A 22,509-nucleotide genomic window follows, 5' to 3' on the forward strand; every position below is an offset into this window, starting at 1 on the left:
AGTTTTTTAAAATTAAAGTAAAATAAAATAAAACATATAATAGATAAAGGCAAGAATGGGAAGGAGGAATCCCCGCCTATGCGTCAGCAAGGGCCTGCAAACGCCCACTCGAGTCAGGGTTCCCCTGCAGGCAACAGACCCGGGCCAGGTGCCCTGTGGACCCCTCAGCTCCCACCACCACAGGAGTGGATTCGGGAATCCCCAGTGATATCCTGCTGCTCACCTGTGGCCCCCACCAGAAGAACAGAGACTAATCGTGAAGAGCCTGGCTTTTCTAGTCGACCTGCCTTTGCTCTTTCACAAAGTTATAACATTTCATCTGCTGCCTACTGTTCACTCTACTTTTCTGGTGTCTTGGTAGGTTTGGTATTTGGAAACTGGGAGGAAAGCGTGCCCCAAGGGAAGACCTCTCAGGGACAGTTTCCGTTTAAAAAATCATGGCTCAATTCTCTCTTCCAGCCTCACATGGTGACTATGGCTCCTACCCGTCCACAGTGGCTAACTTACATCTCCTCTATGGATTTGGATCTCACCTGTAAGAAGAGTGTCTTGAACATGGCAAATCACACTATGCCTTTCAGCTCTAAAATTCCAGGTTACAAACAAATCAATGCTCGACACAACTGACCCTTGTCTGCTGAAATATCCGTATAAAAACACAAATTAAACCAAACAAGTGTAACCACAAAGATCCTGTCCTGCGTGTTTCAGAAGTTCCCATGTGCAGCCTCCACAGTCGACATTTCTCACCTTTTGAAAGTGCTTATATTTTAGCTGCTGCTTTTGTCCTATTTGCTTTACTTGAGTAAACAAAACAAACTTAAATTTAACTGAAATTCAAACTGAAACATAAATTCTTCACAAAGCCCATGAAGTAGGCTCAACTTTGAGTTCAGACAACTTAAGGCGAGAGGGGAACTCAGTACATTTCTACTATAAAGGGCATTCCTGATTCTCAACTAGCTTTCTTCAGCTGTTACCCAAAACTCAGAAGAACTAAGAATTTGTATTTTCAGAAAGTATTACAGTAAATCAACTCCATGTAACAATTACTTCTTGCAGAATTTCTCTTTTACTGCATAAAATCAAACACTATTCTTAGAGACCCAAGAATTTGGGGAAAAAACACAGTCACAATTTCCATTTCCTAGATTTCATTTTAAATTTCTCTACTTGGGACCAAATATGTCAGAAGACACACGCACCCATTCACCCCTCCACAAATCTGCTCTCACAGCCAGCCAGTATTTACCAAGCGCCTGCTATGAGCCCAGCCCGGTTCTGAGCGCATGAAGATGCAATTTTCCTACTTGTCACGGAGCTTGCTCCTTATAACCACTAATTTGACAAACAAGAAAATCAATGTCGTTTTGGAAGTTTCTAGCATCGATGAACCAAAGTGGACAGCAGCTGAGGAGGGGAAAGAAGGAGAGGTAACTGTCCTTCCTCTCACACCAACCGTCCAAGCTATTCATTCTTTCAGTGCAGAGAGGGAAATAAGTACCAAGAGGCCAAAAAGCTCGTAAAGGGGTCCTGTGGTCTCAAAGTTCACTTGACCTGTTTCGAAAAATCTCCTTCTAAAACTCTGCAAACATTTTGACAACATTCATACAATCATCTTGCCAGGATGGAAACGGGGTGAGTGTGGTCTAGTCGGCTGGGTACCACTTGCCTGGTGAGCCTCTGGGGCACAGCACTTTCTAATGGGTGCACCAAAGTGTTTCGGAGTGCTCGGGAGCACTCTGATAGATTTCATCAGGAAACTTGTTTTCACCTTTTCTTCTTGGCCACCCAATACTGAAGGAAACTGTCTCAATGTGGTTTCAATCTTCACAGGGCAAGAACCAAAGTCAAAGATAACAGATGGCAGGTGAGGAACATTCAGCTTGCAGGGGACTATACATTTAAAAAACAGGAAAAAATCCCACCCTCAGCCTATGACAACAAGCAAAACTTCAAAGATGAACCAAAGTTGAGTCCAGGCTCTAAGGTCAGGGCTCCGTTCCTTTGGGCCAGGGCCAGCCCCAGCCTCTCCTTTACCAGTCAGAGCTAAGAGAGAGGAGACCAAAGGGCAGTCCTCCAGCAGAGCACCACCACCTATCTCCCAATAGCCACCCCCCCAACCCTGCCCCGGCCGTGGTCTCCTGGCAGAGCCTGGTAGAATTGGAAGGCCGCTCTCCAGCCCTAGCCGTAGTTTTGGGTAAAAGCCTTTCGCTTCTATAGATTTCTAGACTTCTGAATTCCTGTTCCATATCTATTCTCCTTTGGTCAGACTGAACATTTCCAAGTCAAGGCTAACACACATATTTTTAGCACCAATGTTCATAATGAAATAGTATAATTAAGATATTTGTCTAACTCCAATTAATAAAATCTACATGTTTCTTCTAATTTCCTGACAGTTACTTGATGACAATTTAGTAAACTTTGCTTTATTTTCAACTGAAGTTTATCAGGATTTGGTTTCTTTTCAATAAAATTCAAAAAGCAGAACAGTAGAAATAGGCAACTCTTCAGTTGATGGTGAAATTTATATAAACAAATTAAAGCCTATGGTATGAATATTTATATTTCATCTCATTCCGCAACACCCTATACATGTGAAAACTTCCTTTTACTCTCTTCTTCCAGAGCCCCTTTAAGCATTTAATTCAAGTTCAATCTCAGAAAACAGGAAAAGTTAATTATAGTTAGTATTTAAAAAAAGGGCAAGCTCTCCCATAATGAAATCTCAATTAAATAATGCTTTATAGGTCTACCAAGTTTCCCATGAAAAAGCATTCTTGTAACCAAGTGCATCAATCAGTCGTTTGAGAACCTACTTACTCTGTTGTCTGTGTCTATCAGTTCAAAGAGAGAATAAAGATCTGTAAACTACAGTCCCTGTTACAAAGAAAGAACAAAGTAGATAGAAAGGGAAAAAAAAACAACTTCCCCCAGATCCTGAGCCTACCCCACCAGGCAAGATGGGGATTAAGACTTAGCTGTAGCATGACTCTAAAGCAAGAGATCCAATGAGGAAAGCGCTCTTTAGAGTTTAGCTCAAAAAATGTGAACAATACCCACACCAGTCTTTATTACTGAAGAAAGACAGTGTCTGCGGCAACTTTCAGTGACAGTGCCTGGTCACCAATCACAAACTGGTGAAGTCCTGAGCTGGCTGGCAGGTAGGGGAGTGACAGCCATCCACTGAAGAGGGACAGGGTAGACCATGCTTCTCTTTCTACTCTGAGAGACACATACTACAGATATGCTACAAAACACTACATGACTTTATGTCATAATAACATACATGACAATCCATCTCCACTCTGTCTTGGGCACCAAATCAGTACAAAACTTCTGGCCTTCCTGGAATATATGTCTCCTGTGTCCTTAGGCCCTGGCACATAGTCAGTACTTAATTCATATTTAAGGAAATAACGAAATAAATGAACACTCCAAAAGACCACTGCATCACGCAGCCCCTTAGAACAACAGAAACCCCAACGTCAGCCAGCCCTGAAGGCAGAGGCAACCAAAGGACTGCAGGCCAGTCACCAAAGCCAGACCCTAATCAGAGTCCCCATTGATTGGAGGGGGCACTGGAAGAGGCAGCAGTACCAGTCTCCTTTCTATCTTCAAAATATCCACCATGGGGGTCTCAGCTACCAACTGCAATGGAGAGGCAGTCCACCTGCCCACACCAAGAAGTTGAGCACAAGGAGAATATGCCCTTGGAGTTGGTTTTATAGGAGGAAGATATCTTTGTGTCTCATCACAGCACAAACAGGAGTCTGGCCTGGCCATAAAACAGGTCCTCTGTGATACATGCTGGGCCAGCAAACCCTTGGCTTTGGTGCAAGGCCCCAGCCATGTTCCAACCCAGAGCTTCCCACTGGTGCACTGAAACGCTGATTCCTCAGCCTCAGTGGTCGCCTCTGGCTGCAAACAGCCTCTTCTGCTGACCTCATCACATGGGAGAAACACTTTCATTTTCTACTTGTGTCACAATATGATAAGCTATCAATATATTAATAAGAAAACAAGCTCTGGGCTCCCAAAGAACAGGAAGATTCTTTCCACTATACTAACCCAGAGGATATCTCTACTACTCACCTAATTCATCTAATCAAATAAAGTAGTAAATTGAAAACCAAAGAACTAACCAGTGGGTTTACGGAGAAATAACACTGATAATGGAAGTTTCTCCCCAGAATAGGATCTATAGTAGGAGCAAGCCAAGTGTCCATCTTCTTGCTCCTTTGTAGGAAAGAGGGACAGAAAAATGCTTTCTCTGAAGTTAGGGCCACCGCAGGTTGTAGCTCCTCTCCCATTCAGCAGCCCACACTCCCTGGGATGAGGCAGTGGGCCAGGGACTGCCTGGGCACTCAATGGGGGAGGAGGGGAGTTTGGGTGGTCAGGCCCATAGAAATTTTGTGTGATGTGCATTTTTGAGAGAAAAGGGGGTCCTGAGATCCCCTGAAGATTAAGGACACCTGTCCACGGGGAAGGAAACACCTCCAGCCTGCCCCTCACAACTCAGGGAAGGGCAGCTCTCCCCAGACCTCACACACCTCTGCCAGACACAGCCCTTTTCCAGAAGACAGTCTCCCATCCAAAGACAGCCACCACTCATGTAGAGAACCACCCTCACAAATGAACTCTCCCTGATTTTCATCTCCAATGTCCTCTTAAAACGCACTGCGGTGAGAAGGATCAGATCATAACCATTCAGGAGCTAAAAGCCGGATGGGGACACGCTGTGACTGGCTGAGAAGACCGGGAAGAGGAGGGGAGGGGGAGGATGTAGAGGACCGGAGGAGGACAGCCAGAAACACACTTCCACTCCGCGATTTCACTTAAGAGTCAGCCAGGCCTTCAGAAATGCTTTAAGTGGCAACAAATGCTGAGTTTGATGTGGTTTCGATGAGACCACTAAACACACTGTTTTTTCAAAAGCTGAATTCTTTAACACTTTTCCTCACACCTTAATATACACTTAAAACCACACTACACAGCAGAGCCATCAGAGGAAGTACTGCCTTTGGGGGGCGGGGTACTGATCCTGGTCAGAAAACATAGAGAAAAGGAACAAAATGCGGCCTTCAGCAATAAGCTTAGTAAGGACAATTGGAAAGGTCAGAGTTTTCAGCTGGAAGGGCCTCGAAGAGTATACAGCTAAAATTCACACCTCATGGATGAGGAAAGGGTGGCCCGGAAAGCTTAGGAACCCAGCAAGTCAGCTGGAGAGCTCGTGAGGCTCTCCTCATCCCCAGTCTAGAGGTCTTGCCCCATGCCATGAGGGTTGTCACCTCCTTGCTGAAGCAGAACCATGTCTCCTCCAGGCACACATGGACTCGCACACGCATGGTGCTTGATACTGCTAGACAGAGACAGGCTCAGTCCACGAAGATCAGGCATTGGCAAACTACAGCCTGTGGGCCAAAGCCAGCCCAATGCCTGTTTTTGAAAAAACAAAAGAAACTAAACAAAGGTTTGGTCAGAACACGGCCACAAGTACAATTTCATTCAGAGAGGCAGTAAGTCATGGGTAAGTATGAAAACTGGGGATATTTACCTGGTCTGACAGTGGCCCTGACACTTTGCTAGCTGTGTGAACTTGGGCAATTACTTATACCTCTCTGTGCCTTGCTTTTATCATCTGTAAAATGGAGAGAACAGCATCTCCTCTTAGGGTTGTGTGAGGATTAAGCAAATCCATTCACGCGAAGCACTAAGAAGAGTAACTGACATACAGCAAGTGCTACAAGCGGTGGCCAGTGAGTTACTGTTATTTGGCTTTGAGAGGAATCGCTTTACATCAGATATAATTTCTTTCATAAGTATGCTTAGGGTAATAAAATAAATGAACATTTTTCAGAGAATGTGTGATGGTGGGGAGTGGTTCAAGCAGGGTCAAAGGGAGAGGTCGGCTGGAATTACTGCCATTATGAGACATTTTCAGAGAAACATGAAATAAACTTGTGACACAAACAATCTTGCGCACTTACTAGTTGTAGAAATACTTTTAATAGACAATTATGTTCAAATTGTCCTAGTAAATCACAAACATTTCCAGGTTTCACTCAAGATTGTTTTCCAGCTTTAAAAACAATACTCAGAATGTTCATTTCACACTTAAAATACATCAAAGTAGTAACAATATATGATCAAAATACCCTAGCCTAACCTTCCTGGGTTGAAATTTAAATACAAACAGAGAAAAACTGGACAAAAAAGAAAATTGCCACAAAAAAACCCCCCCGATGCAATTCTCCTTTTAAGCCAGCCATGACACAGCAACGAAGGCGCCATCTGATGTGGATTCAACTTAACCCAACGTGTTTATTAACTTGAAGTTTTTAGCATCTTTCTTCACACGTTGATATACACGTAAAACCACAATTCATATAAAGTATGTAAAAACAACACAATTTAAGTACACCATGAGCAAAAGTCTGCTAAATAATTTAAGAGCCAGAAATATTCATTCTTTTCAATGACATAAAGAACCAGAACTAACCCAGAGTATGGCCATATCATTTGTAAAGCCAAAAGTATTTTCTCTTGGCAACCTAGCATTGTTGGGAGAAAGCCAAGAAAAGCAGTTTTCATGGAAAGCCGTGGCCGTATTCAGTTGTCTGCTATCACCCGCTTGCTCTTGGAATCCTTCCAGTACCTCAACTTGGCAAATAAAGTGTAAGAAGAAATACACAACAGATCGCAACGCCGAAGACACTGCCTAGCCGTCAGTGTCACCTGGAGTAAGAGAACCAGGATGGAGACTCTGGGCGTGTGAGTAGCCCACTCTATTGGACTCAACCCTTACAATGCTACCAACTCTGAAAGCGTTCAGGGAAACACACAGCCCCCAAGTCTGACCACTTCCCTTGGACTGATATATCGCAACTGGAAGATGGGTAAAAAGTATTTAGTGACTCTCACAGTATTTCACTCGGATGATAAATGACCAGAATGTGACTTAGAAAGAATGGTGGGAACTCCTAAAAAGAAGGTGACGAGACTGCAGATCACAATGCCAAGGCCTCAGGCCTGGGGCCTCATTTGTTTTCACCCAATTGCTCTAGAAACTTCCAGCAACAAAACTGGTATCCTCACACTGTTGGTATACCTCGGCAGGTCATGACACTTAAGACACACTGGCTCTCCAGGATGCAGTCTGTATAATCTCACAAGCAAAAGCACCAAGCCTAGGTCAGCAGGGCAACTGTAATCCTGGTTCTGCCACTAATGAGCCGTCTGATTGGGACAAACCGCTTGTCCCCTCTAAGTCTTAGTTCTCCTCAGCTATAAAACGTGAAGCCATTTAGATGACTACTGGGTGATCTTTCAAGTTCCTTATAACCCTAAAATTCAATGGCTTTTTTGGTTTTAAACAATCAGTGCTTGAATTGCATGAGGTCTGTACTCCTAGAAAGCCCGGGTACTCACAGTGACACTGCCAAATGCTGGCCCCTGGACCAGGAGGACCTCACCAAGGCAATGCTGCCTGTGGAGACCCTATGGGGTGACCAGTGGCCTGTCCAGGAGATGGGGATTTTGTAGGGCACTCCTTGCCACCCACATTGCACAGGGCCTACGCTTTCCACAGCTCTGCAACCTTCACACCATTTCCCAGAAGGCGCAGCTAAGCCAGGGCAAAATAATCCAAGGTGAGGGCAATGAAACTTAAATCAATTCTCTCCCTCATGCTTCCAAGTCCTAATATCTTTTTAGGCAGAAAAGCGGCCACCACGGCCATGGAGAAAGAGGAGGAAAGAGGAAAAGATAACAAAAGAATAGGAGAAAAAGGAAAAAAGACAAGAAAAAAAGCATTTTATTTTATAAAGAATGAATCTTTAAAAGATTAATTTTAATTTACATTGCAGCTCAGTTATGGCCCAACAGAATAGAGATCCAAGCTTTTCATAAGTCACTTGATGAATTAAGCCTTTATCCCAACCCTCTGCAGGGAGAGCTCTCCTATTAGGCTAAGAAGTAGCCTCCTCCAAGATTTACAATCCTCTTGAAAAAAGACAAAACAGAGCAGGCAGAGGAGGCAATACAGGAACAAGGTAATGTCCACACAGGTAATGCAGGAATTCAGGGGAAGAGAGGTAAAGACGGGACTAAACTTGCAAAGAAGGCTTTAGGGAAGAGAGCCTGGGATTATTTCTAGCAAAATTTAAAAGAGAAACAAAGCTGACAGTTTGGAGAATTGTGTTCCTCCTTTACATGGGGGCAGGAAAACTGAACCAGTTCTCAAAACAGACAGGCTGTCAGCTTTGCTGCTGGGCGGGACAGGACGACCAGCACCTCTCAAGCCCCAGAAGGGAGGTGTGAGGATGTAGTCCTGGGGTTCTGTGGCCTCCTAGCCAACCTCCTGGGCCTCGGCCATAAGAGGAGCACTGGAGGGGATAAAGTACGGTCCTGCCCAGCTTATTAAATACCATAAATCTCAAACCGTAAAACACACTCAAGGACATACCATTGTTTCAAACACACATGGCTCTGCGTCTAACTAAAAACTGAGCGGTGTCAAGTCCTAAGAAAGATATACCTGGTACAGTAACATGTTCTTAGTCATCCCTAGTGGCGACGGTGGTGAGGGGACAAGACTTTGAGGACGCTCTGAGCTACCCTAACACTCTGCAGACTCTGCACTTGGTTCCTAAAGATAAAGTACATGAAAGCACTTGGAAAAGGAAAGTGCAAAATCGACGTAAGGCAGTAGTGTGGTAGTACTAAAACAGTAACTTTACTACAAAAAGCCACTCATTAGTGACAAGGGGAAAATGTTCCTAGTACATTAAGTTTTAAAAAAGGATACAAAAATGTATAATCCCCAAAACACCTGTGCACGCACACAACACACACAGCAGAGAGAACACCAAGCTTATTTAATAGTGATAAATACAGAGGGTTGACAGGTGATTTTTATATTCTTTTTTAATATTTTCTATATTATTCAAATTCTCTACACAAAGCATTACTTTATTATAAGTAGGAAAAGCTGTATTTTAAAGCCATTCTCTACTCATTCTGAGCTCCCATGATGACAAGATGACCCACTGTTTGGCTGCACAGCTGTACTTAAAATATTAATTTAAGCTGTCATCAGACACTGAATAAAACTAGGTAGATCAAGCTGATTATGACTGCCAGAAATTCCTCCTGGGGAGTAATTTAAATCAAACTCACCCTGGTTCTAACACGGCTATAAGTTGTCATACTTTGCTCTAATGTATTATACACGTGACCAGAAGAAAACCTGAACAAGGCTCAGCCACTCAGACATCTATTACGACTATTTGCAAAGAAGGCTGGAAGGAAGGAAAACAGAGGCAAACGCAGTCACCAGCCAATCAGGACATAAAAAGCTGTTTATCTAAGAGCTTGTTTATCAACTAGCAAATTGCATGGTTAACTCCTGGTACAACAAAGGCACAATTATCCTGCTATCTGTGCTCTGGTTCATAGTTCAGGCAGCGAGGGATGCCGCTTCATCCGCATCTACCTGCTACCTGAGCTTTGGAGAACAAGAGGCAAGAGACTGGATCCTGAGAGATTTACCAGAACGTGTTTAGTTGCCAGGTTCAGATAGCGAGGTGTGTTTATAATTGGAAAGTACCTATTTAAGGAGACCTTTCCTGGCAAGGAGACGATCGGGAGCTATCATTTCTGCCCAATTCTCACTAACACCCACCTCCTTCCTAGCTCTCTCTCAGCTTTTAGCAATGAGGCTCTAATCTTTGGGACACTGGAAGTTGAAAAGGCTAGGGCAATACACATGCTTATCAACCACAAGAGTGATGTCTATTAAGCATCTTCTAGGAGGGAGATATTATGGGGTGGTGGAGGCGCACAGCATGCAAGGCCATGTCCTCCCAAGCCAAAGGTAAGAGACACAAGCTATAAGGAAGCCAGACGTGCGCTGTCAGCAGGTGGCACCAAAACTGACTGCTAAATGGAGTCTGAAGAGGGAAAGGGGTCCTGGTTCAGGAGGCGGACGGATGGCTCAAGAGGTCAAACTTGAGCTGTGCCTTGAGAGGGAGGCTAAATAATAGTAACATTCAACTGCGGCAACTACCGTTCCGCATCCCACGAATGAGAAGACAGTAAGACACCTCAGGAAGGAGGCTGGGTATCCCCCAGGTCTAGAGAAACTATTCTTGTAGTTTCAAAGTCTCTTTCTACTCAAACATCCACAACAATAGGACAAGATGAGCAGCCATCTGGCTGGAAGTTAATTGACAGATCTAAAGTATTAATTAAAATGAACGTTGAGACTGGAAAGAGCAGAAGTAAGCTGGTTATTAATGCTGATGATTACTCATAAAAGGTAAGTACTGTCTCAGAAGAGCATGATTCGCAACATCAACAGACAGGAACAAAAGCTGCGACAAGCTCTCCAATCAGATGCCGACAGACTTGATCCGAGCCACAGCCTCCTGTCTTCCAGCTACTCCCACCTCTGCACATCTTTCCTCCAATGAACCCACAGGCGGCAGCAGCACACCTAGGCACAGCCACACCCTAACAACTCTGAAAGTACAACTGCCAAGCAGGCCAGCACCTCCTGTTCCACAGAAAGCCTCTAAGGCAAACGTGCCAGGTTTTCAGGGGAGAAAACACACTCCGTAACCTCCCCTTGGCCTGTCCCTTATCTCTATGCCCCAGTGCTTCCCCCGGACCCTATCAGAATGGCTGTTCCCCGCTGAGATCAGACACCCTGGACGCCATGTACACACGGCTGCGCTGACTGTCTGTGTCCACCTTCAAGGGAATAGCACACAGGAAAATGCTCTGAAAACCACAAAGTACTGTGCAATCTTGAGGAGGCTTTAAGATTTCTTTCCAAAAATAGAGCACAGAAAATCTCTAACATTAGACAGGATTCTTTAAAGTGAATAGATTTTTTACAATACTGAAAACAGGCATGCATCCTAACTGTTAACACTTTAGAAAGTCACTTCCAAGACCATGTTTAAAGTTGGCACTTCCCAGGACTAGCTATCTCCTGCCTTGTTCTAGAAAGGATTTAAGTTGGCTTGTTCTCCAGTTCATTCTTCATACACACTTGGCAGAAAAACACGAAATGAATAATACGGTTCATTATCGAGGGCATGAAGTTTCCACTTGGTAAATAACGAAGCAACCACTGCAAACATGTTACTTCAGATCATTCGCTATTTTTCAAAAGCCACCAACCAAAGTGCCACATTCTTATCCTAAAATACATAATAACGTGCACAGGATGTATATATACAGAACTATGGCCTTGGAATTGCAATCCACTGATAATTATTTGCACCTCCTGAATAGGAAACATAATCAACATTCAATTCGTAGCTCTTAACAGGTGCTGTTTAGAGCACTCTGGACACTTGCCTCATTAGAACATTCAGGAAAGGTGCTTACTCCTCAGCAGGCAACCAAAAACAAAAAACAAAAAAAGAATTTTTGTGCACACAGAATGCACTTTACCAAGCAAATCAAAAATGATCAAAGACACTTAGGGGGTGGGCCAGCCCAGTGGTGTACTGGCTAAGTTTGTGTGCTCTGCTTCTGTGGCCTGGAGTTCACACGTTCCGATCCCAGGCACAGACCTAGCACTGTTTGTCAAGTCAGACTGTGGTGACATGCCACATAAAACAAAGGAACACTGGCACAGATGTTAGCTCAGTGACAACCTTCCTTAAGCAAAAAGAGGAAGACTGGCAACAGATGTTAGCTCAGGGACAATGCTCCTCACACACACACACACGTAAAAGATACTTGGGGGAAACTCTATTTGTGAGCACATCTTTATTTAAAAAATGACTAGGACAAAACCTCTTGTTTCTGAGATTCAGCCACACCCACTATTTGAACCTCTTGTAAATTTTTAGAGTGTTGTATACCTTCAAAAGTTTGCACAAACAAGAGAAAAACTGTAAAAGAAAAAATACAAGGAAGAACTTAAAAAGTCATATGAATACAAGTTAAAAATAATCAAATCTGTATGTATCGATTTTAACAAAACCAAGTTTTTTTTAAAAACTGAGATGAATATGTATATCATATATAAGGCACTTACACTTTTAATGTGCTAAATTTTATTTATTTAAAAAAACTATGAAGACAAATCTCCCATGCAGAAGCATTCCAAATAAACTATGTACACACTCCACACAAGGGAGTAGGATACAACCCTCACCCCGAAGTGTGGGCTGCGCAGTGACTCCCTTGCAAAGAGGACAGCACGGAAAGGGGAAGGAGGAGGAACACTACAGCGGAGACACTCGACAGACACGACCTCGGCCAGGTGACCAAGGGCGACATCAACCACAGTGATAAGTCATGCTGACAGCATGCACCCTGGACATGCTGTGATAAAAACGGCACTTTATTCTCTTCCTTCTGTAACCCTGTAAGCACATAACCCCAGTCTTGTCATGAGAAAAACATCAGCCAAATTCCAATAAAGGGGAATCCTAAATACACCTGACTAGTTCTCCTCAAAGCTGTGAAGTCATCAAAAACAAGGAAAGTCTGAGAAAAAGGCACAGCCAAGAGGAGCCTAAGGAGACATGACAATTAAATGTAATGTGGTGTCCTGGATGGAATCCTAAAAGAGGAGGAGGACATCAGAGAAAAAATTAAGGAAATTTGTATGGATTTCAGTTAATAATAATAATGTATCAATACGGGTTCATTAATTGCGACAAATGTACCATACTAATATAAGATGTTAATATTAGGAGAAACTGTGTAACTGGGGGGAGGAGAAAGGACAGATACAGGAATCCTCTATTCCAATTTTTCTATAAATCTAAAACTATTCTAAAAAATAAAAAGTATACTTTAGAAATAGAAAAAACTATTAAGAAAATCTAATAAATATCAACATGTGTTAACTCTCACTAATAGAAACATGATTAGATTATTGTTTGCTCTTTTGTGGGTTTTCAAAATTTAAAAACCCAGAAAGTCACAAATCAAACCTTTTTTTGCTATAGTAACAGTAATTTAAGAAAAACATTTAAGAAGATCATTTTCTAAAATCATGTTGAAAGAAACTGTAATTATGTTGGCCTCCTGCATATAAGGTAAACACACATTTTTCTCTAGCCAGAAAAGTATCCATGGGTGTGTTTCTAGGAAGGTGTAAGCAGCAAATCCTTTCATACTACAAAAAGATACTCCTGGGAAATTAGACTCACTCTCCAAGTTATCTGTTTTATAAATTTTGTAGATGAGGGGGAAACCTGACCCATATACAGAAAATCAGGCATTACGCGCTTACCTACCACATTTTTAATCCTGCTATATTACAGACAAAATTGTGCAGCAGAGAAAATACAGACTTTGGAGTCAGACAGGTGGATTGTAAGTCAAAGTCTGAGACTTTCTAACATGTGTCATCTTGAATAATTTCCTGGGAAGCAGGAAAGTGGCTCAGAGTATTTTATTCCATGTGTAAAACAGATATGGTACCTACCTCACAGGATTATTAAACATGAGATGAAGGGAGATCATGCTGCAAAGCACCCACCACAGAGCCCAGCACAACGGGCACTTGAGAAATGTCCCTCCCTACAAGGAGTGACATTTGCTCGCTCTTCTCTTAGACTTCAGGAAGAGTAAATACAGTAATTGTTATCCTTGTTCATAACAGGACCATACTGAAATTTTATGTTATAGTCATTATATAATTCTGAAAAATGCCAGAAGTATTACACGGTAATCAACATAAAAACTCTAAATGTTTTAACTTGGTGACAGATGGACAGCAAATTACCGTCTACAGTAAACTAACTCTTTCCAAAATAATGCAGAAACATTTTGGAGAAGTTGATCCTTAAAGTCATGCTTTGGACCCATTTACATAAAGAATGTTAGGTTTAGCACTTCCCAAATTTCTACGGTGAACAAGGAAGGAAATAACAGAGATAACTTTTGAAGTGTGATGCATCCTATCACCAATGGGCACCCACGATACACCCTAAGGTAAGCTCACATCATCAGAATAGAGTACACACTCTACTGCCTGGAGAGCAAAGCCACAGCACCAGCCCCTTCCAGAGCTGGTTAGAAAAGCAACTCACAGTGCCCCACCCCTAAGACCTCCTGAATCAGAATTTGCATCTTAACAAGATCCCAAGGTGATCCTTAAATCATTAAAGTTTAGGAAGCACTACCCTAATCTATGTCAAAGTCTGAGAGATAGGTTAATGGCTGGGTTTGAGAATGATTCCTAAAGTGTTTGTACTAGCGGAAAAGCATGGAGACAAATACAAAGAGCCAAGTTTTCAAACAGACCTTGGGTTTGAATCCTGGGCCACCAACTCCCATCTGCGATCCTACGTAAAATATGTGATTTCTGTGCTTCAAAACTGTCACCTATTGAGTAGTTACAGGGTAACTTCAAGGCTTAGATACAAAGATGTTTCCAAACTTCCTCGTAATCTGCTGTCTCTTGCCATGCCAGGGGAAGCCTGTCCCTTTAGCCCATCTCTGAAGCTGCTGCACTTGCCATAGTGGGGGCTGGCCTGAGAGTCAAGCTCACAGCTTCAGACCCCCTCCAGAAATTCTGTTTGTTCATTCAGATCCAGCAAGTTTCCCAACCAAGAAACCACAGGCAACAAATAACAAAATACAGAAAGCCACAGGCAACAGAGAGTAGGTCCAGGGAAGAGTATAAGAAGAGGCTTAAGAGAGCTTGTGGTCAGCTACTACTAAGAATTATGCACTGAACAGATTCCAGAGGAGCCCAGTGCTGGAGACATAGAAGTTCTGACCAGCCAGAGGTTCAAGATCTTGCTGAACATCCTAGGAATTGAACTAAGACCCCAAAAAGACGATGTCTAAGGAGCAGGACTCCTCAAGACCTGCCTTAAGAAAGTTTAAAAACAAGCCTTAAAAGGATTGGCCAGAACAAAACCCAACAGTCTCTAAAGGAAGACAACCAAACTCATATTCAGCAACATATCCACAATGTCCAGGACATAGTCAAAAACTACTGAACATGCAGAGGCAGGAAAATGTGACTTATAATTAGAATTATATATTTATTTATTTTTTAAAGATTGGCACCTGAGCTAACATCTGTTGCCAATCTTCTTTTTTTTTAAAGATTGGCACCTGAGCTAACAACTTGCCAATCTTATTTTTTCCTCCCCAAATCCCCCCCAGTAGATAGTTGTATACTTTTAGTTATGGGTCCTTCTAGTTGTGGCATGTGGGACACCGCCTCAGCATGGCCTGATGAGCGGTGCCATGTCCGCGCCCAGGATCTGAACCAGTGAAACCCTGGGCCGCCAAAGCAGAGGCGTGCAAACTTAACCACTCGGCCGCGGGGCCAGCCCCTAGAATTATATATTTAAACAAACAAAAGATCATGTATGGAACACACACAGATACTGGAATGAGCCTTCCAAAGAAGGGCAGGAGAAGAACAAAACACAGAAGGGACAAACAGAAAACAAATAGCAAAATGGGAGACCTCAATCCAACTGTATCAACACAGTGTAAATAAGCCAAACACTCCACTAAAAGACCGAGATTGTCAGAATAAATTAAAAACAAGTCCCAACTATACGCTCTTTATAAGAGACACACTTCAAGAGGGTAAAAAAGAAATATTAATCACAAGGAACTAGGAGTGGCTATCTTAATGAGACAAAGTAGATTTCAAGCCAAAAATATTAACAGAAATAAAGAGGAACATTTCAGAATGATAAAAGGCTCAACTCATCAGGAAGACCAAGTAATCCAAAATATATATTCACCCAATCAAAGGGCTTCAAAATACACGAAACAAGTAGTCAGATTTCATTCTGACTAAAAGAAAAATAGACAAATGTATAATTATAGTTGGCTATTTTAACACTCCTCTCTCGACAACTGATAGAAGAGACAAAAAAATCAGTAAGGATATAACTGATTTGAACACTATCAACCAACTTACTCTAATTGACATTTACAAAACACTATACACATTTTTTTCAAGCATACATAGAACACTCATCAAGAGAGACTATACACTGGGCCATACAACAAGTTTCAATCAATTTCAAAGGAAAAAAGTCATATAGAGCGTATTCTCTGACCAGAGAATTAGAAATCAACAATGAAATAATACCCGCAAAATTCCCAAACACCTGAAAATTAAACAACACACTTCTACCTAAAAACATGAGTCAAAGAAGAAACCACAAGTAAAATATAAAAATATGTTGAACTAAATGATAAAAACAAACATGTCAAAATTTATGGGATGCAGTGTAGAGAAATATTTAGGTTGGAATTTATTGTTCAAATGTTAATATTGGAAAAGTCTAGAATCAATGATTGAAGTGCCTACCTCAAGAAGCTAGTAAGAGTAAAGAAAACCCAAAGTAGAAGAAAATAACTAAGAGAATCACTGGTATGGAAAACAGGAGAAAATCAACAAGTCAAAAGTTGGTTGTTTGAAAATTTCAATACAGTTGACAAACTCCTACCTAAGTTAATTAGGGAAAAATAAAAGAGAGAAACACAAACTATAGATATCAGATTGAAAGAGGGGGCACTGGACATTATCACAGATTCTGTAGGTATTAAAAGGAAATTAAGGGACTACTATGAACATCTTTATGCCTAAGTTCTTAGGAACTTAGAAGAAATGGATTAATTCCTTGAAAAACACAAATTGCCAAAATTAAACAAGAAATGAAAATTTCAAATAGCCTGTACCTATTAAACTAACTGAATCATAACTAAAAAACAATCCCACAAGGAAAACTCTAGACCCAGATGGTTTTACAGGTGAATTTTATCAAACATTTAAGGAATAAAAAACAGTAATCTTATACAAACTCTTCCAGAAAAGAAGGGAAAAGGGAGCAATTCTCAAGTAACTTTATGAAGCCAGTATATTCTTGACACCAAAACCAAATAAGGACATTGCAAGAAAATACAGACCCATATCCCTCATGAATACAGATGATAAAAGAACAATACTTTAATAAACCAGATCCAGTAATCTATGAAAAGATAATGCCAGACGATCAAGTGAGGTTAACCCAGGAATGTAAGGCTGGTTCAATATTTAGAAAGATGTACTTCACCACATTAATAGAATAAAGAAAATACCTACGATCATCTCAATAGATGCAGAAAAAGTATTTGATGAAATTCAGCAATCATTTATGATCAAAAGATCCAGCAAAAAAGGCCCTAGGAACAGTAGGGGGCCTTTCTCAACCTGATAAAGGATAGGTTAAAAAGCCTACAACTAACACCATACTTAACAACAAACGACTGAATGCTTTCCACTACAGATCAGGAACAAGACATGGGATACAGACTCTCACTACTTTCATTAAACACTGTACTGGAGGTCTCAGGAACAGCAGAAAAGCCAGAAAAACAAAAGGCATACAGATTAGAAAGGACGAAGTAAAACCGTCTGTATTCAAAGAAAACATGACATAAAAAATTCTAAAGCATCTACCAAATAACTAACAAAACTAATAAGTGAGTTTAGCAAGGTTACAGGATATGATGTTAATACAGAAAAATCAATTATATTTCTCCATATTGCAACCAACAAGTCAAACAATGATACAAAATCTAGAAATTAAACAGAAATGAAAACGAGAAACTAAATAACTTGATTTTAATACTTACTATAAAGCTAAAGAAATAGCCAGATAAGTCAATGAGAATAGACTAGAACAGGGGTGGCAGACTTTTTCTGTAAAGGGCCAGTGAGTAAATATTTTAGCCTTAGCAGGCAACCTACGGTTTCCACCCCTCAACCCTTTAAAAATATAAAAACCACTCATGTTGTGGGCTATATGAAAACAGTTCTGGCCCATGGGCTATAGTCTGCCGACTTCTGGACTAGAAAGGCCAGACACAAACCTCTCCTTATCCAGTCAATTCCATTCCCAGTTATCTATCCAAGAGACACGAAAATTTCTATGTCCACACAAAGACTTACACAAAAATGATCACAGAAGCTTTATTCTTAATAGCTCCAAACTGGAAACCACCACAATGTCCATGAATAGGAGACTGGATAAGCAAATCATGGTATATTCATACAATGGAATACTATTTAGCAATAAAAAGAACTACTGATTCAGGCAACAACATGGATGAATCTCAAAAACATCATGAGCAAAAAGCAGCATTGCAAAAAAAGTACATACTGTATGAATTCATTTACATGAAGCCTGAGAGCAGACAAAACTCATCCATGGTGAAAGAAAGTAGTGATTGTCAGAGTAGGGGTAGGGGGTCAGGAAAAGTGAGGAATACAAACTTTCTGGGGTAACGGAAATGCCCTATATTCTTGATAAGGGTGTGGGTTACATGAGTTTTGACAAATGCATCAAACTGCAACTCTTAAGATCTGTGCATTTCACTCTATGTAAATTATACTCCAAAAGTAAAACCATAAAATATTTTAAAAATTAACACATGTAGGTCTTTAACTCCAGATCCTAACAGGTGATCTTTAGTTGGAAAGTAACAAGGTTGATTGGTTTTTCTTGCAAATATTACTCTTCAAAGTAGTCATCCAGGAGACTTATCAAATTGAAGTATTCAATGTTGCTATTATACAAAACATTCATTCAGTCTGTGTTAACAGAAAATCATCAGTTACAAAGTTAACTGGAAAAAAGACACATGACTACAACTTAAGACTTGAAAAAGAGATACAAAATTATACATAAAAGACGGGTAGGGATAACAACAAAAAAATTAACACTAATTATGAACTGGGTGACAAGATTTTATGGGCAATGTTTCTTCTCCAGACTTTCAAATTTTGCACAATAAATAGCAACTATTTTATTACTGGAAAATATTCTCTGAAAACACTGGAAAAGCATTTCCATTATCACTTGAAATGTTTTGTGGTTATCTCAAATCCTTTATGCAAGAAAGCATCCACCCGGCCAGCTAACCAACCCACCTCTGAAAGTTTTTCAGTGAACCCGGGCACTGTGTTAAGAATTATACATACACCTGGGGCTGGCCCCATGGCCAAGTGGTTAAGTTCGCGCGCTCCGCTGCAGGCGGCCCAGTGTTTCGTTAGTTCGAATCCTGGGCGCGGACATGGCACTGCTCATCAAACCACGCTGAGGCAGTGTCCCACATGCCACAACCAGAAGGACCCACAACGAAGAATACACAACTATGTACCGGGGGGCTTTGGGGAGAAAAAGGAAAAAATAAAATCTTAAAAAAAAAAAAAGAATTATACATACACCATCTCATTTATTCAGCACAACAACTCCAAGAGAGACATAGTAGCATTACCCCCTTTTAATCTACACAATTCTCAAAGGTAGGTACTATTATTAACCTCATTTAAAAGACAAAACAATAACAACAATAAATAAATATAAATAAATAAAAGACAAAAGAACTAAGACCCAGAATGGTTACATAATTTTCTCATGGCTAATAATTAGTGGAGCCTGGACTTGACTGAGGCAGCTACTCCAGAGCCCACGCTCTGCTTCTAAGCACCGAGGTGGACTGCACCCCGGCAAGGCAGCTGGGCAGCGGCGGCTGCTGCTACTAACAACAATAGGCATATCAAGAACTATCTGTGCTCAAGACACTTCATATACATACATGATCTCACTTAATTTAAAAGTTTTTAAAAGAAATAAATTCATGGATAATTATCATAGGAAGGTAGCACATGCTGAATCACATATTTTAAAGGAGAACTATGATCACCTTCCATTGAAGTCAGGATAAGACTACTAACTGGTAACAAGACTGCTTAACATTTCTACCAAAGACCCATGCCTATAGGAGCTATCTACATCCCACAGCAAACTATTAATTCAAAGCTTTCAGTCTTTTCATTCTATAAACTGACCATTTATTTTCATTGTGATCTTTTTTAAAAGGCCAAATTAGGATTTACTTAATATAAAATTCCCTTATTTTCTTTGCATTTTAAGGATCAGATAACATTACATGAGAAAGATAAAAACATGAGGCAAATGTACATTATTTCTCTTGCTATTAAATATTAGAAATTTCCAATTATTGTTCCAAAATAGAGAATATGGATGAGTCAATAGCCAACTTGGTTCTACCAATTCTTTACTGACCATATACTGCTAATCAGTTCCTTCAGTGCACAGGTACTCAAGAGTGTGGTCCCTGACCAGCACAACTAGGGTCATCAGGGAGTTGGTAAAAATGCAAATTCTCAGGCCCCACCCCAAATCTGCTAAACCAGGAACTCTGGGGAGGGGCCCAGGATTCAAAGTTAACAAGCCTACGGTGATTCTGCTGGATACTCAAGTCTGAAAGCCACTGCTTTATCCTCTCTGACCACAGTGTTAGTTGACTGGGTCCAGGGGTCTGGATCTAAATCAAAACCTTTACTCCTTAGGGAGAGCTCCAGGCAAAAGCAAGTGCTATGTTTTCTGACCACTTCCTAAAAAAGAAGATTTCAAAAATCTGATCAAAAAATAAGCCCTAGACAAAGAGAACAGATTAGTGGCTACCAGGGGAAAGGTTGGGTGGGGGGTGGGCACAAAGGGTGAAGTGGTGCACCTACAACACGAATGACATACATTAATGTACAACTGAAATTTCACAAGATTGTAACCTATCATTCACTCAATAAAATTAAAAAAAAAAAAAAAGCCCTAGTCTCATCCCCTGTGAAGAAAGCTTAACCTTAACAACTATTTTGGTCCCATTTCAGATTTGTTACTTCTAAGAAAGGACTAAAAGGATTTCTAAGGCCACAAAAGTACATTTTTATCAACCTCAGAATTGGAAAGATTCTGGATTCCTTGGCCAGATACATCACACCACCTTCCTCTTTTTACTAGTTCCTGGCTGCCCTCTGCCACCTCCTCTGTGCAGAGAAACATCTCGACATCTGTAACCAGGAGAAAACCTGAGTGTTTGTACAGATTCTAAAGCCCACTTACATTTATCTTTTTTGTTTTCCTTCTAAAAGACAAGTGTTCGGGTTATTTCTAGTAGAAAACTAGAATATGCTACCAAAAAAAGATAACATATCAAGTTTTGCTACTGTTGAAGTGGAGAAATTCTTTCATTTTGTTTTTTAAATCATAACATACCTTGTTCACATTACTGCCATGTTGTTGAAATGGCTTGTGTTCTCTATTTTAAATATTTTCTTTGAGTCACACAAAATTAGTAATGAGAAGGGGGAAATAATGACAAACATTGAAAACATCTAAAATTATAAGAATTTTTGCACAACTATAAGTTAATGAATTTTAAAGCCTGGATGAAAAGAATTTCTATTAAAATATAACTTCTCAAACTGACCCAAGAACAGGGTGCACAGCTTGGTGATTAAGAGACCCCTAGCCAGACCACATGGGATCCAGTCCTGCTTCTCCCAGTTACTGGCTCTGTGACTGTGGGAAGTGATGAACTTTCCTTCATTTCCTCCCTTCTGTGTGCCTCCATTTCTTTTTTCTAAATTAATTTATTAAGGTCACACTGACTTACAACTTGTGTAAATTTCAGGTGTACACTGTTATATTTCAGGTTCTGTATAGACTGAATTGTGTTCACCAAAAAAAGTCTAGTTTCCATCCATCACCATACATATATTTCACTCATATGTGGAAGATAAACAAAGACACACATAGATAAGGAGAACAGATCGGCAGTTACCAGAAGGGAAGAGGGGGGGCAGAGGGTGAAAGGGGTAAAGGGGCACATACGCATGTGTATATCCATTTCTTAATCTATAACATGGGAATAGTACATAGTACCCACTTCATATATATTTTATTTATTTATTTATTTATTTTTACAGGGAAGGAGTCACCCTGAGCTGACATCTGTTCCAATCTTCCTCTCCCTGCCCCGCCACCCAAAACCCCACTGCATGGTTGTATATCCTAGCTGTAAGTCCTACTAGTTCTTCTACGTGAGCCACCACCACAGCATGGCAACCGAAAGACAGGTGGTATGGTTCTGTTATGGGAAATGAACCTGGGATGTTGAAGTGATGAGAGTGCCAAACTTTAACCACCAGGCCAACAAGGCTGGCTCCCACTTTATATTTTTTAATGAGGAGTCAAAGAGTTAAATATTTTGAGTTTTTCTCAAAATCAAAGTAAATTTAGACTTTTCTAAAAGGAAAACATACTGACCCAAGAGACCAACAGTCTAAAAAGGCCAACATCTATATAAAATAGCAAAAGTTTTGCCAAAGATCTTAAGTCATCCCCAAGGAGAAAAAGGTTCAAGCCCATACAGGTGAAGTCTCTGAATTCTTCAAGGAACAGATCATTCAAGTGCTAAACCATTCCAGAGAACAGATGTCAAAGGCTTCCAAACTTTCGAACCAAGTCAATAGAACATTGATATCACAACCTGACAAAACACCAACAATAACTACAGATCAATCTCACTGATTAGTGAGAAGCAAAAATTCTAAATGAAACACTAGCAAATAAAATTCACCAATACATTAACTTTTAATTTCACAACTACAGAGATGGTTCAATTTGATATTAGGAAACC

At 40.8% G+C, this 22,509-nt stretch overlaps 1 protein-coding gene across 1 annotated transcript in view; it reads right to left on the reverse strand.

The window, feature by feature from the left end:
- Window positions 1–22,509, reverse strand: part of CREBBP (CREB binding protein) — a 130,926-nt gene that overhangs the window by 77,923 nt on the left and 30,494 nt on the right. The gene's annotated exons all lie outside the window — the stretch shown is intronic.

The sequence above is a fragment of the Equus quagga genome, chromosome 7, assembly GCF_021613505.1.
Source record: "Equus quagga isolate Etosha38 chromosome 7, UCLA_HA_Equagga_1.0, whole genome shotgun sequence".
In the NCBI taxonomy this organism is placed as follows: Eukaryota; Metazoa; Chordata; class Mammalia; order Perissodactyla; family Equidae; genus Equus; species Equus quagga.